Source organism: Capsicum annuum, chromosome 4, assembly GCF_002878395.1.
Source record: "Capsicum annuum cultivar UCD-10X-F1 chromosome 4, UCD10Xv1.1, whole genome shotgun sequence".
Taxonomy (NCBI): domain Eukaryota; kingdom Viridiplantae; phylum Streptophyta; class Magnoliopsida; order Solanales; family Solanaceae; genus Capsicum; species Capsicum annuum.
Genome location: NC_061114.1, coordinates 221796901 through 221812805, shown reverse-complemented (window position 1 = coordinate 221812805; position 15905 = coordinate 221796901).

Below are 15905 nucleotides of genomic sequence, written 5' to 3'. Positions count from 1 at the left end.
TATGAAATGATAAGAAAATCAAAGTTAATGAATAGAAATGATGTAGCCATGACGAAGTAATTGAAAATAACAAAAAATAAAGTAAAATTCTTAACTGTGTAACAAAGTAATGGAATAAAATAAAAATAGTTCAAACATGATTGAAAAATGTGACCATTCACTGAAAAGTGACAATAACCATCATTAAGCATCCATAAACAAAGAAATACGAAAATAAATTCACAAAAAATATCAACCAACAAAAAATTCTTAAAAAATATAACGAAGATTGATGGAAATGGATGAAGGAAAGAAAGTCACTGGGACAAAAAATTTCGTCCATAAAAAGTAAGAAAATATGAATAGCAACAACAACACTTAAGAAATATATATATAAAATGTAACCAACATAATCTCTAGTAAAAAAGGTGGAATTTCACCAAAATAGGGAGCAAAAATTTGATTTATTTTTGTGTGTACATGTGTATTTTTGTATATTTGAGAGAAAAAAAAAGGAGAAAAAATAATTTGTGTGTGTATATGTTTATTCTTGAGAGAGGGGAGAAAGAAGAACAAAATGTGTGTGTGATCAAAAAATATGTGTATGCATTTTGTGTATTTTTAGGAGAGAAAATAAAAAATGAGGAAAGATTTTTTCTTGTGTTTTTGAGTATGTATTTGAGAAAGAAAGAAAAAATGTGTGTGTTGAGAGAAAAGATGAATAAGTGTGGGTGGTAAAAAATGTGTGTCATTTGTCTTCCACCCTCCACTATTTATAATAAAAATTGACACCCCTTATTATCCAATGGATAAAGGGGTGTCCCTACTTTTCTCAATAGCACACCCTTTGGTCCTTAGGATATTGACCAAAAGATGTTTATCCTGTTGATCAATGGATAGAGTTATTGTCCAAAGGGTAGTTTCATTGAGTTGTTATTGTCAGATGTGACAAGACATTATTGTGTGGTCGTTGTCGGATGTGATAAGATATTGAATTATTATATTGTGTAAAAATAATTTATCCGACTTAGCATTTGCGGACTGTAAAAAATGTACAAAATGAAGGTATTAATTTGTAATTATGAAAAATGTAAAGAATGTTGAAAATATTAAAAAATATAATTTAATATGAAAAATATTATAAAAATGTGATGTCATGTCGTGTATATGTGCAGATAATTGTAAAATGTTAAAAACGATAATGAATTGATAGAAATCCTAATATAAGGAGGATTATTAATAAATTATGAAAAGTAAAATATGACAATAAATTGATAAAAATTCTAAAATAAGGATGATTATCAATAATTTGTCAACAATTGTAAAAAAGATATGAAAATTATATTTGTACCCTTTAACAATCAGGAAGCCTGAAGACGTTAATTTTAGGCACGAAGAGCAAAAATTGAGTGTCAACAGTAATGAGGTAGTTTGGCATCCCCTAGGAGTATGTCCCAACATGCTGCAAGTCGTGCAAAGAATGTTCTCTCCATCGTAGATCACCGTCTTTATGTGGGCACCAATAGTAACGTGGGTTTTAACATGGTGCTCCAATGGAACTTGCACGCAGATGCGCGCATATCGTCCACGAAGTGTGGTTGAGGTGCATGTATCAATTTTGAGTAAGGTTCCCAATTTTCTTCCGACCTTTTCAATGATGTGTTGGTCGTAGAATTCAGTCGGTAGGTGCGGGAGCCTTACCCATATTGTGTTGTGGGTGAGGGTTTCTTCGTGGGGAACGAAATTGGGTTTCCATTTGCGTATAGTGAAGAAGCTTCCCGTGATGAACCAGTGTCCTTCATTAAGGACTCTTTCTAAGCTTTCAATTAGGGTGAATTTTGCAACGAAATAGACGTCCCCCAAGTCGATGAGGACCAAATTCTCCCTGAGTTTCCAAATGTCAGTAAGCTTGTTCCGGAGGTATGCGTGGGATAATTTCTTCTTGAACCGTTTGATGATTACTGAAAGCCTCTAGGGTTGGTAGAATCTTTGCTTTTCAGCTTCTGTTAACTCAATTGCGTCGTCGCCATCCTCAGATGGTTCAATAGGGTGGCCGTCATAGATGCTATAGGAGCGGTTGATTTCTTTTTCCTTGTTGAGGAGGACATTTTTGAAGGATGTGTACTTGGTGCTTTCTATGTCCATTTTCTCAGTTGGGTCCGGCGGTTTTGGCGGAATTACGGTGGAGATCGGCGGCGTGTTAGGTGTACTCATGGGGTTCAGCCAAGAGATGTTGAATTGAAATTGTGAGTTAGATTTTGGATAACACTTACAATAATACATTAATTGTGTATTCATCATGTACATTGAAACATACCTAAAATACGTATAATATATCAAATTTATAATATATTACAATTGTTGTTGTATTTTTTTCTCTTGTTAATGCTGTTAAAACATATTATACATGAATTTCAAATATTTAAATACTATTTAATTAGTTTATGTGTTAATATATTATTGTTTTTTAAAAACAGAGTTGGTTCAGCAATAACACTATATTTATTCACGAGTTTCACTTAATATAAGGGGTGGCTCAAGGGTAAAGCTACTAAAGTGTTTGCTTTAGGACTCCAAAATTTTGAGGCCTCGAAAAATTTAAGGGAAAAAGATACTATATGACCATTTTTAAAACAAATAGCTCAAGTTTGACATTTTGTCAAAAAAATAGCTAGATTATTTTATTTTCGCTTTATAGTCATTTCCTAATTTGGATCATTTTAGCCCATGTAGTTCAGATACAGTTTATATATCATATTGATACAGTCCATATACAATACAAATATAGTTTCCAACTTGGGCCATTTGATCCTTTTCTAAAAATATTCTATCTTTTTTATTTTTTAAAAATAATAATTAAATATAATTATTTAAAAATGATATAATTGTTATATAGAGTATGTATTTATATAAGATATATGTATATAAATTGTATAGTTCTATCAAATATGTATATGTATAGAATATATATATATACATATATATATATATATATATATATAGAGAGAGAGAGAGAGAGACAGAAAGTGTATAAAAATTATATAATTGTCATATAAAATGTGTAAAAAAACTGTATAAATTGTGTATTGAAATTATATAATTTTCATATAGAATATTTATATGTATACGATATGTATAGAAACTGTATAGAATATGTATAAAAACTGTATAGAACAAGCCAACAAATTAAAATGACTAGAAAATGGAATTAAAATTCAATGACCATTTTCGTGTCGATAGTTTAATCCGAAGTGTTATTTATGTTAATAAACTCTATAATTTCAACTTCACTTGAAATAATAATGAAGATTGTGAAATACATTTTAAAAAAATATCTAAAAAAGAAAAAAAAAAAAGAAAAAAAGTTATCTCATTTTTACAAGAAATATTTTAGAACTTAGAACTAAACAACTCAAACTTTATATTAATAAATAAAGTTTTAACAACATTATCCAAATTAAAGCATTGGAAACAAATAGGTAACATCTTATTAACAAGAATTAATCCTTACTTATATTAATAACCATATTAATACATCGAAACAACTACTGTGCAAGAACAAATAAGACAACTCTAAATTATTACAGTAATACTTTTTATGTATGTTTATATATATAACACCTCCTATTAAAATTTGGTTTTAGACCACTAATTTTATTGAGATGTATCTGCTTAATATCGTTTTGTGAAACAACTTATCGTGTGCTAATAAACTTTCTAACTAAAACCCACATTCTTCTTAAACACTATATTCTTCTAACTTACGTTTTAGTGGATTACGTGCTAATTTTTGTGTTTATCAAATCAGTTTTCAAGTTTATATAAATTATGTCGTTTTTCTTTAAAGAATCAAAGTTTCTTGATTTGTGTTGCAGGAAAAGAGAAAAGATGAGAACATTGCTTACTGACTGCCATTGCCTGAAATTCTACAACAGAATGACTTGGAAGCCTCATATACACGCCTGGTGGTGATAGACAGAAGAAAAAGAACTTGTTATCGTTTTAGTTAGTACGTGTATAGTAGTGGAGATAGACAGGTCCACATCCAGAAGAAAGAAAACTCGTCATTGTTTGCATTAGTACTTCTATACAGGGCCGGCTGGTAATGTAAAAAATTTAGGCGGTTGTGCCTCCATTTATATTTTATGGGAGACTTCATTTTCTAGTATAAAAAAATTATAAAAGTTATAGGATTAGATAAAAAAAAATAAAAAGCTTTTAAAAGAAGAGACTTTTATTACTTGTCAATGAATAAATAATTTATTATTCAGATGACATCTCTTTTTACTTTTTTTCATAAAAAAGGTTTCCTTTCCTTTTGATCTTTTACCCACTTTTCTCACCTTTTTTGTCTAACTCAGGTTCTGTCTCTCTCTTTCTTATATTCTTCTTAATTCTCTTTTTTCTAAGTTCTAATACTCAAAAAGTTAACATCAAATTCTAAATATTGTTGATAAAATTTTTATTTTATTGAAATTTTCACTTCGAAGAGAGCATAGTTCATGTTTTAAATTTGATAAACATATTTTGAAGTGGCTAAAAGATATTTGGGATCATCGATCAAACCTTCATGTTTCTTGAATCGGGTTATATCATTCTAACTTTTCATATTACTTTTATAGTTAGTATTTTTATTTGATAGAGCATTTTGTGTTTGAACTATTTGTTAGAATTTAATATGTCAAAGGATTAGAAAAATAGATTTTAGATAAAAACGTATATAATTTTTGTTGTTGTTGAGTTTAAGGCCTCCCATTTAACTTTCACCTTAGGCCACCAATATGTTTGAGCCGCCCCTGCTTGTATGGTACTGGAGATAGATAGGTCCAAGTCAAGAAGAAAGAGATCTCATCATTGTTTGTAGTTAGTATGTGTATAGTACTGGAAATATTTGTAAATGGGTGTTAGCTGTCTTGCGGGTTAAGCACATGTATCAGTATTGAGGCAATTTTGACCTTTCAGTTTTAATGTCAAGTTAGCTATATTGTTTTTGCGTTGTATTGCTTGCCATCTAGAAGGCATAATTGTTAAAATAAGAGATAATATTTGGGAATTTTCTTCTCTTCTGTATTCCTTGCCAATCACCTTTATTTATACAACCTAAAACAATCTTCTCTTCTAAGCTAAACAATGAAACTAAAATACTAAAAACACAAAGAAGAAGCTTCTCTTCTGAGCTAAAATAAAGGAATCTACTATTCTAAGTTGGTCCATGTTTATTTTGTCTAACATCCCTCCTCAAGTTGGAGGGGAAAGAAGTGACACTTAAATTACACAAATTCTGATGGTGAGAGGGTTCAGCAAGATATTTGGTGAAGATGTCTGCGAGTTGATCTTTAGATGGAACAAAGGAAAGAGATATCAAGCCGGAGAGATATCATTGACGAACAAAGTAGCAGTCAAGCTCGACATGCTTTGTTCGCTCATGGAAAACCAGATTTTGAGCTATATGTAAGGCTGCTTGACTGTCGGAGTTAATTGGAACAGGAATTGGTGGAGGGATTACTAGATCAGTGAGTAATCTTGTTAACTAGGTCAATTCAAAAACCAATCATCGCATTAGGCGATATTCTGCCTCGGCAGATAAAAGAGAGATAGAGGATTGCTTCTTCAACTTCCAAGAAATTGGTGAGCCACCCAAGCTGATAAAAAACCCACTAACCGATCGACGTGTCGTTCGGCAAGAAGCCTAATCGGCATTGTAGTAGGCATGAAGAGAAAAGGATGAAGAAACATTAAGGAATATCCCCTGATTTGGTTAAGTTCTAAGTAACTGATCACTCTCAAGCCTGCTTGAAATGATCAAGACTAGGCTGTTGCAGATACTGACTAAGGATCAATATAACAAAGCATAGATTTGGTTTTGTATGAGTTAAATAATTGAGCTTGTCAATGAGATGTCTATAAAAACTAGGACCTGACTTGAGATTGGTTGATTCTGCAGGAAATTTCATTGAAGGATCCATCGTAGAGGAAGCTGAAGGAAGATGAGAAACATCAAAATCATTGAGCAAGTCCAAGGTATACTTCCATTGGCTCAAAATAATTCCTTGTTCCTCTCTTAAAACTTCCATTCCCAAAAAAATAATGCAAAGAACCTATATTTTTAATCTTGAACTCAGTCTGAAGGTAAGCTTTGAGGTCTTTTATTTCATTAGTAGCATCTCCTATGATTAAGATATCATCAACGTATACTGTAACAATTGAAATGGAATCCCCTGAGTGTTTAAAAAACAAGGAGTAGTCATTAAGTGAAGTTGTATAACCTTTGAAATTTAAAGCCCCTGCAAGCCGGACATACCATTGCCTGGAAGCCTGCTTCAACCCATAGAGAGACTTCTTGAGTCGACAAACCATGTTAGGCTGGGGTGGATCTAGGTCATCTGGAAACTTTATATAGACCACTTCTTGCAAATTTCCTTGCAAGAAGGCATTGTTCACATCAAATTGGAAAATATCCCACCTTTTCTTAGCTGCAATTGCCAAAAGGCATCTAATAGTGGTCATTTTGACCACTGGGGAGAAGGTTTCATTTAAATCAACCCCTTCTTTTTGAATATCACCTCGAATTACCAATCTAGCCTTTAATCTTTCAAGAGTACCATCTGCACGTAGTTTAACTTTATACACCCATTTGCAAGGTAGTGCCTTTCTACCTTGTGGTAAATGAACAACTTCCCAGGTTTGATTAAGTAATAGGGCATCAATCTCATCCTTCATTGCTTGTACCCAACCAGGATGGGTACAGGTTTATGAGTAGCTGCTAGGTTCAGTAATAAAGAGAATAGAATTGAGAACAACCTGATTGGGAGCTGATCGTTCAGAAATAGATAAACAAACAGGGGTAGCAGGCATAGTAAAACATGAGTCAGTAACATCACTCAAATAAATATTGTTGCAAATGTAATCTCTTAAGTGAGCAGGTAAATTCCCAATGTTTGTCCTCTGAGACCTCCTAGGAGGTGGTGAGAGTTATGAATCAGTAGATTCAGAAGATGTTGGTGTGGATGAATCAGATGATGAATTAATAGGAGAACTGGATGGGTTTTGAGAATTAGAAAGTGGTGAAATTGAATCATCAAAAGGAGAGGAAATGAAGGAATGATCTTCAGCCATAGGAGTAGAAAAACAAAAGAAGGGATATGAGAACAATCTTCAGCAAAAGGAAAAATATCTTCAAAGAAATGGACATCTCTGGACACAAAGAATTTTTTCGAAGATAGGTAAAGGAGTTTGTACCCCTTTTGATCACTTGGATATCCTAAGAAGATATATCTAGTGGCTCTAGGATCAAATTTACTCCTTCCATGAGATGAAGTGTTAGCAAAACATAGGCAACCAAAACATCTTAACAAGTGATAAGAAGGTGTTTTGCCAAATAAAATTTCATAGGGTGTTTTACCTTTAAGAACTCTGGAAGGAAGCCTGTTGATTAGAAATGTGGCAGTGACTATAAACTCACCCCAATAGATCATTAGAAACTTAGATTGAAACATCAAAGCCATAGTAATTTCAAGCAAGTGTCTGTGCTTCCTCTCAGCTACCCCATTTTGCTGTGGGGTAGCAACATAAGATGTCTGATGTATAATACCTTGAGATGTCAAAAAATTTGATGCCTCTGTACTCCTACCCAACTCCATTGCATTGTCAGATTTGATAATCCTTACCTTTTTGTGAAACTGTCTTTCAGCCATTTTCAAGAAACATTGAATAACAGAAAATGCATTACTTTTAGTTGCTAACAAGTATGTCCAAGTCCCTCTACTGTAGTCATCTACTATAGTCAATAAATACCTATAATTGTTATGGGTAGGTGACTTGTAGGGACCCCAAGTATCTACATGAATTAGATAAAAAATGGATTGAGAAGTAACTTGCCTGATAGGAAAAGGTAATCTAGCTTGCCTAGCTAAAGAACAGATTTCACAATCCCAATCATAATTAGAGGGAAATGTAAGGAAATGAACATTTTTCATTGATGAATAAGGCAAGTGCCCAAGTCTTACATGCCATAACCTTACATCAGAATTAGCATTGAAACAAACTGGAAAACAATGTGAATCTGAATTGGGACTAGAAACAACATTGTTAAGGCTAGAAAAGACTTTAGAATCCTTGTAAATCTCTTGGTTCTTACTAGACTCCTTAGGAATGATTTGAAGAAAGTATATACCTTTCTTTACTTCACCAAAAGCTTGAGACCTCTTCATTAAAGGGCCCTGCAAGACACAACTATTAGAAGTGAAGGATAGAGTATAACTGTATTGGAGATTAAATTTATGAACTGAGAGTAGATTGTATCTAAAACTTGGAACATAAAGAACATTATGCAATGTGAGGTTATTGGGAATTATAACGCTTTCTGTGTGAGTCACAAGGGTGGATTGAGAGTTGGGTAAGTTAATGTTAACAGGAATTTTTAGAGCTTTCATGGAAAGAAAAGAACTAGAGTTGTAACATATGTGCTCAGAAGCACCTGAGTCTATTATCCATGTTCCAAAATTAAAAATTGAAAGACAAGTTCCAATATATTTAAGCACAGTACCAGCAACTGCATCAACATTTATCCTAGATGATCCCTCTGTTGATTTCTATTTTGCTATTTGAATGAAATGCTTGAATTGTTCTTTGGTAAAGTGTTGATTGACTAAATTCATGTCAATCATATGCCTATCGTCACCTTCTTTTCCAGATATAACTGTATTTTCTCTGATCTGAACCTGTCACCTCTATTGTTTGTGAACTAAAAATCTTCTGAAAAACCATGTAACCTGAAGCAATCATCATCTATATGCCCAGTCTTACCACAAAAATCACAAGACACATTAGGATTATACTTCTTCTTAATCCTAAGCTTCTGTTGTGGTTGGTTTTTTCCTGTGTATTTGGGTAATTGTTGATGATTGTTCAATCTTGGATAATTGAATGATCTAGTTCTAAAATTAGGCATAGCACCAGGGGTTTTCTGTACGTTCTTGCCAAATTTGTTTTGACTCACGTTGCTTACCATAAAAGAAGAAGATCAGTTGGGATCAAGCCACTGATATAGGTTTCTCTCTGACTTTCATCTTGTAAAATCAGAGAGTAAGCAACATTTATGTTAGGCAGAGAATTCATCATTAAGATGTTTACTTCATTTAGACCCATTAAAAATTATATAAGTTTCTCATCTTCAAGAGACTTTTCCAGCTTCAATTTACCTTCACAGTTACACACACAGGTGCACTTATCCGACTTGAGAGATTCCAGATCATCCCAGAATCTCTTAAGTTTAGTGAAATATCCTGCAATGTCATTATTTCCTTGAACTAACCTATTTAGTTCTTTTTGCAGGTGAAACAGTTTAGCTCCATTAGATTTTCCAAATCTATGCTCTAGAATCATCCATAAATCTTTAGCAGTCCTAGAGTATATCACACTATTAACAATATCTTTGGAAATAGAGTTAAGGAGCCAAGACGTTACCATGCCATTGCATCTGCTCCAAGATTGCAGATCTGGAGACTAGGCATCTGGTGAAGCATCAACACCAGTGATAAAACCAAGCTTATTCTTGGCTGACAGTGCTATAAGCACTGATCCCTTCCATCCTTAATAACCCTTTCTATCAAATGGAGTGTTAACCAAGGTCATTCCAGGTGAATCTGAAGAGTGAAGATAATAAACATGAGTGGGATCCATAAATGGTGGAGTTCTGGCAGTAGAACCATAGGATGTTGAAGAAGCATTGACTCCATCCGCCATTGTAGAGAAAGGTCAGATGAAGAAAATTGATGATCGAGAAGATGATTTCTATGAAACTACCTTACTCTCTAATACCATGTTAAAATAACAGACAATATTTGAGAAATTTTCTTCTCTTCTGTATTCCTTGCCAATCACCTTTATTTATACAAGCTAAAACAATCTTCTATTCTAAGCTAAACAATGAAACTAAAATACTAAAAAGATAAAGAAGAAGCTTCTCTTCTAAGCTAAAAATAAAGGGACCCACTATTCTAAGTTGGCCATGTTTATTTTGTCTAACAATAATATCTGAAATAGTGTTGTTACATGTATAGAATCACTAAGAATACTCATTTTGATAGAGAAACACATGTATGCGTTGTTGTTAGACCTGAAAAATTTTGTTGGTAGAGTAACTGGAAAGGTTGCTGCCATGTGACCAAGAGGTCACGGGTTCAAGCCCTGAAAACAGCCTTTGACAGAAATGTAAGGTAAGGCTGCGTACGATACACCCTTGTGGTGGGACCCTTCCCCAGACACTGCACATAGCGCGGTAGCTTTAGTACACCGAGTTACCATTTTTAGAGTTCACTGTTTGCCATCTTTACGCTCTTCTATTTCTGTCTTGTTGGATCCTTTTTTTTGCTGCTTTGTCGTAACTCTCTGCTTCAATATCTTCTGAAGGAGAAGTCTCTCTGGAAATTCCTTCACAAGAAGCTGGACAAAAACAGGTACATAAGTTTTCCAAATCTTCACATCTCATTTTGGATATACAACTTTAATCTTTCATGATACTTATATGTGATGACAGAAACTAGAAAAAATGAGCATGTTTACAATTGAGCCAACAAGCGAGTCGAGGCACACGAGCACTTTCCACTTCAGTATTGGTTAGTTGATTGTTTTGCTTGAATATATTTCTGATTTACTTTTCTTCTTTGCATTTTTTGATTGATTTTAGACGTGTAAAGAAAAAGAGGGAAACGAAAAAGAGCTTTGTTCTGTATTTCCTTGCATTTGGATAGTTGATTTTGCAAAAGTAATAGTTGAATTCCCAGATGACAAACAAGTCTTAATGTTGTGCCGATAATCATGCTGGATCTATAAATTGTTGTCATACTTTTCATAGTGTGTTTTGACCCTGATAGTACTTGCAAAGGATCAATCTTGAGGGACTGTTGCTGCTACTATTACCATTACTTCAGTTATTTAAATTGATTGAAATTTCAGTAAGACATTACTTTGTACCATTTAATCACAATTGGATGATTAATATATACCATTTCACAACTATTTCATTTGCATCTTGTTAATGGTAATAGAATTATGGTTCTTGATGTAAAATATGTTGATGTGAAGTTATAACTTATTAGAGTATCGGGTGAGAAGTTTTATTTTTTACTTTATTGGAGTCATTTTGTTGTTTTCTTAGGGAATTAGTTAGTTGCATTAATGGAACTATACCTTTAGCTAAGCCACTGTCAAGTGAATGAAAAATCCAAAAGAACAATATCTGATTTCTGTATTTGAAAGATAATATTAAGATGGATGAATTTTCTGCTCAGTCTAGTAACACATTATCAGTCTTTGGGTGACATGCTTCCAGGAAAAATTGATGAGCAAGAAAATTACAATAATGCAAAGTTGCAACTAGGGGAATCTAGGAGTGGTAGTACTATCAGAGCCAAATGGCTCTTGAGTTAACCATAGAACCTCTTTTCATGCACAACCAAGGGTCCAAGGCTGTGGGTGAACTCTTTAAGTTTTCTACTCTGCATTTCTATTGATGATGCTTGCCACTTTTGTGTTAGTTTTCACGAATGGACAAAAGACTGGGTTTTTTGTCGGGGGTGGGGTGGTGGGTGGGTTAAAAATATGAGAAGGGAAAGTTTATTTGGATTAATCCTTGGGTGAGTCAATTTGACAAACATTGGATAATACTGTCCTTCATCGCTAGCTAGGCATGTACTTTACATGGTATCATTAGCATAGCAGTGAATCCAACAAGTTTTTAAATGAGTAAGCAGAAGCTCAACTGCAAAGATTATCTTCATAATCAAGTATGTGGTATTTGACTTGCTATATTTTGTAGTCAATTTATCATCTTTTACCATAAAAATGTCTGTGTGATTCCGCATTTTTGTATCATATGTGATGTTTTTACTTAGTGCATAATGTTTATAAGGAAAAAGTGTATTCCAAGTCCAGTGTGTGGATCAAACACATATTTATCTCATGCAAGTGTAATAAATGTTTTTGAACTACTTTGTCAAAAAAACTTTCATCGCTCATGTATCTGCCACGATATATGGATTAAATGGGAAAAACTAAAGGAGGTAGGAGTGAATTCATATTCACATAATGTCACAGAACTAAAAATTCAATCATGCATTGAGGAACAGACTTGGTAAAGACAGAGAATATAAGCAGGCACCTACAAAGGTTGCATATTATACTGGACTACAATGTTGGAAGCATGTCTTCACAGGATAACTCAAAAAAAAAGAGGAGGGTCATACTAGGTAACAGATCTATTACATGTGTTGGGTGGAAGTTGAGAGCTGCCACTTATTTTTGCACTCTCTTCTCTCTAGTGGCATGAGTTTTACTTCTGCAATATCTTTATATGATCTTTTGGTAACCATATTTTTGGAAAACGTGGAGTTCAACCATGTTTTTCTTTGTTAATATTTTAGTTTTGCCATAAGTATAAGGAAATGGCTCTGATTTTACTTTTCACAGATAAATGCTTACATTTTAGACTCCTACTCCCTATTCTCCATTTAGGACTGCACTACATGTTACAGAAGTATGTTCTTGTTGCAGGTTATCTGATGAACTTCCTAACATTGATGCTTTATAAATAGCTTAATGAACAGCTACTTGGAATTATTTTTTAAAATACTCAACAATATTAGTTTATTCTATTATCAATGTAGTACTGATTAAACTCTTTATTAATTATTGTACACCCTTTCTTTACTGTCACACCCCTTTTTCGCCCGAAGGGTTCGAGTCGAAGAGTTTTTCCAATTAAAGTGACAGTTTTGAACAGAGATTATTTTATTTACAGAGTCGCCACTTGGAATTGAGTTATGGTGTTCCAAGTCACCTTTTTGAATCCCTAATCAAAAGGAAATGACTCTTTATATTGGTCTACGAAAACAGAAGACCGGGTAAGAAATTCTATTGATCGGGGGGAAGGTGTGAGGCACCCCTCGAGTCTCGTGGTTCAAGCACGGTCATTTTATTAACTTATCTTGACTTAAAATATTTTGATAATTATGTTAGTAGGCCCTAAAATCGCTCATTTTATTATACTAAAACTCGTCTATTATTTCATATTAAATAAATCGGTGAAAATTTAAAAATATTTGTCAAGTTAATTTTAGAAAAGTATTTGTCAAGGTGTATTTTTTTTTACATCCTTGAATTTTAAAATGTCTCGGAAAGATGCGTATGCTGCATTCTTAATTGAGACGAATATTTTAAACATATCTAAAATTTGCCTAACGTTAAAGCAGTTGTTTGGTATTTGAAGAAAAGACTGAACTGACCTAAAAATGAAATTGATATATTTGTACGATTTGTAGTTTGATTTAAACATTTAACAAAACCACTTAGTTGGTTTAATTACTTTGTAAGTGATTCCGAGCCAGAATGAACTGCAAACACCTTATTTAAAAACTAAACGTAACTTTACGCCTTTTTAGCATTATTAACTTTAAGAAATTATATTATCTAATATTCAAAAAGAATTGGAGTAACATCGTTTTGAAAATAAAATTATAAATAAAGACGTAGAGCAGAAATTTCATATAAATCACAAACTTTCATACTAGATGCCGCATGAAATAATTTAAACATTCGATCATGCTTCGATTCATTATGAAACTTAAAAAAAAATATAGTACAGGGATTAAATAAGAACCTGTATGATGAACTAAATCAAACAAAAGCCCTTACGTTGAACCAGAAAACTCGAACAAGTCCCCGAACTCAAACTCGCCACGTCCTTTCCTTCCCCTTTCTATTTTCCCTTTTTTCCTTTACTGCTTCTATTTTTCCTAGTCTTTCTTCTAGATTTTGTCTCTTCTTCTTTTTCTTTTTGTTCTTAACTCTCCCTCTTTTGGTTTCTTTTTTTTTATTCTTTTCGTTTCTTCCTTTTTCACTCTCCCTATCTATTCTTCTTAAGTTTCTCCATTCTCAAAATGTTGTCCTCACCGTTTTTTTGTTTTCTGTCCGTGGTCTGTCAGTATGTAAAGGGAACCTAAGGGAGGGAGTTAGGGAGGTTGAGATAATATAGGGGGTGGTTGGGGTAGATTTTTTAGGATAAGATCCCTTTTAAAAAAAATTAATAATAATAATAATAAAATAAATAGAATAAATAAATAAATTATTTATAAAATAAATAATAATAATAATAATAATAATAATAAAAATATTAAATAATTAATTTTTATACTTAATAAAATATAACTAATCTAACATAAAATATAATTAAGAAGAAAAGAAAGAACAAAATTTACTAGCTTATTTATAAAAATCTAAATTAAAATAAAATATTTTTGATTTTTTTTATTATTATTTTAAAATTAAATTTAAAACAAAATACCCTAAAATGTATTTTTTTTGAATATATTTTCACAATTTTTAAAATGAAATAAGAATTAAAATAATATTGGATCAAATATAAATATTAAATAATATATATATATATATATATATATATAAAACTCAGGGAGGGTCAAAATCACGTGTCTACATTTTACTCCTCTTTTTTTGAAATCTCGAAGAGTTTTTATACAAAGAAGTAGACAAAAAGGTGATTTTTGATCCTCCAATTATTTGAAAAGTAAAGATAAAATAAAATAAAATAAAATAAAAGATGTGACCGAGTCCTGGTTTGGACCACCGACATATCCCGGGTTATAGGGGAATCAGGTCACTTGTAATTTAAAAAAATAAAAATGGAGAGACAATGAGCTAGAGGTCGAGTCATGTTCCGTCGAGTTTTCGGTTCGCGGCTTCTGCTTTTACATTGAAATGAAAAATGAAGATACAAGTGAAAGATCCTATCTAAGCTGCCTTTTTTTTTTGGAATCTTGACTTGAATATTCATGACTTTTCAAATGGTTAGATAGTCACTATTCTGAGTTCAATCTTCAAAAAAAAAAAAATGTTCCTTCATGTTGGCTCTTGGCATTGGAGAGGAACTTGACAATTGACTCATTCTTCAGACTTTTCTCTGACTGGATCTTGAAAATCTTCACCCTATTCTTCAGGCGGGCTCCTGAACTTGCAGCTAAAAATGTTCACCCTATTCTTCAGGAGTAGGCTCCTGGACTTACAACTTCTTCACCCTGTTCTTTAGGCGGGCTCCTAGACTTACAACTCCTTCACCCTGTTCTTCAGGTGGGCTCTAGACTTTCTTTTTCTTCACCCTGTTCTTCAGGCGGGCTCCTGAACTTACATTTTCTTCACCCTACTCTTCAGGAGGGCTCCTGGACGTATAATTTCTTCACCCTCTTCTTTAAGCGGGCTCCTGGACTTTCTCTTTTCTTCACCCTGTTCTTCAGGCGAGCTCCTGGACTTTATATTTCTGATTTTTCAAATATATTTCTGAACTCAACATAAAAGGTGAAACAGAAAAATAACATTCCATTCTTCAGGAGGGCCCTAGATATAAAATAAATTCTCATTCTTCAGGAGGGTCCTGAGCATAAAAATAAATTCTCATTCTTCAGGAAGATCCTGTCCCATTCTTCAGGAGGGTCCTGAGCATAAAAATATATTTTCATTCTTCAGGAGGGTCCTTTCCCATTCTTCAGGAGGGTCCTGAGCATAAAATACCCTCCTGAGCATAAAATAAATTTCCATTCTTTAGAAGGGTCCTGTTCCATTCTTCAGGAGGGTCTTGGGCATAAAAATAAATTCTCATTCTTCAGGAGGGTCCTGTTCCATTCTTCAGGAGGGTCTTGGGCATAAAAATAAATTCTCATTCTTCAGGAGGGTCCTGTCCCATTCTTCAGGAGGGTCCTGAGCATAAAATAAATTTCCATTCTTCAGAAGGGTCCTGTCCTATTCTTCATAAGATTCCTGAGCATAAAATAAATTTCCATTCTTCAGGAGGGTCCTGAGCATAAAATAAATTTCCATTCTTCAGGAAGGTCGTTTCCCATTCTTCAGGAGGGTCCTGA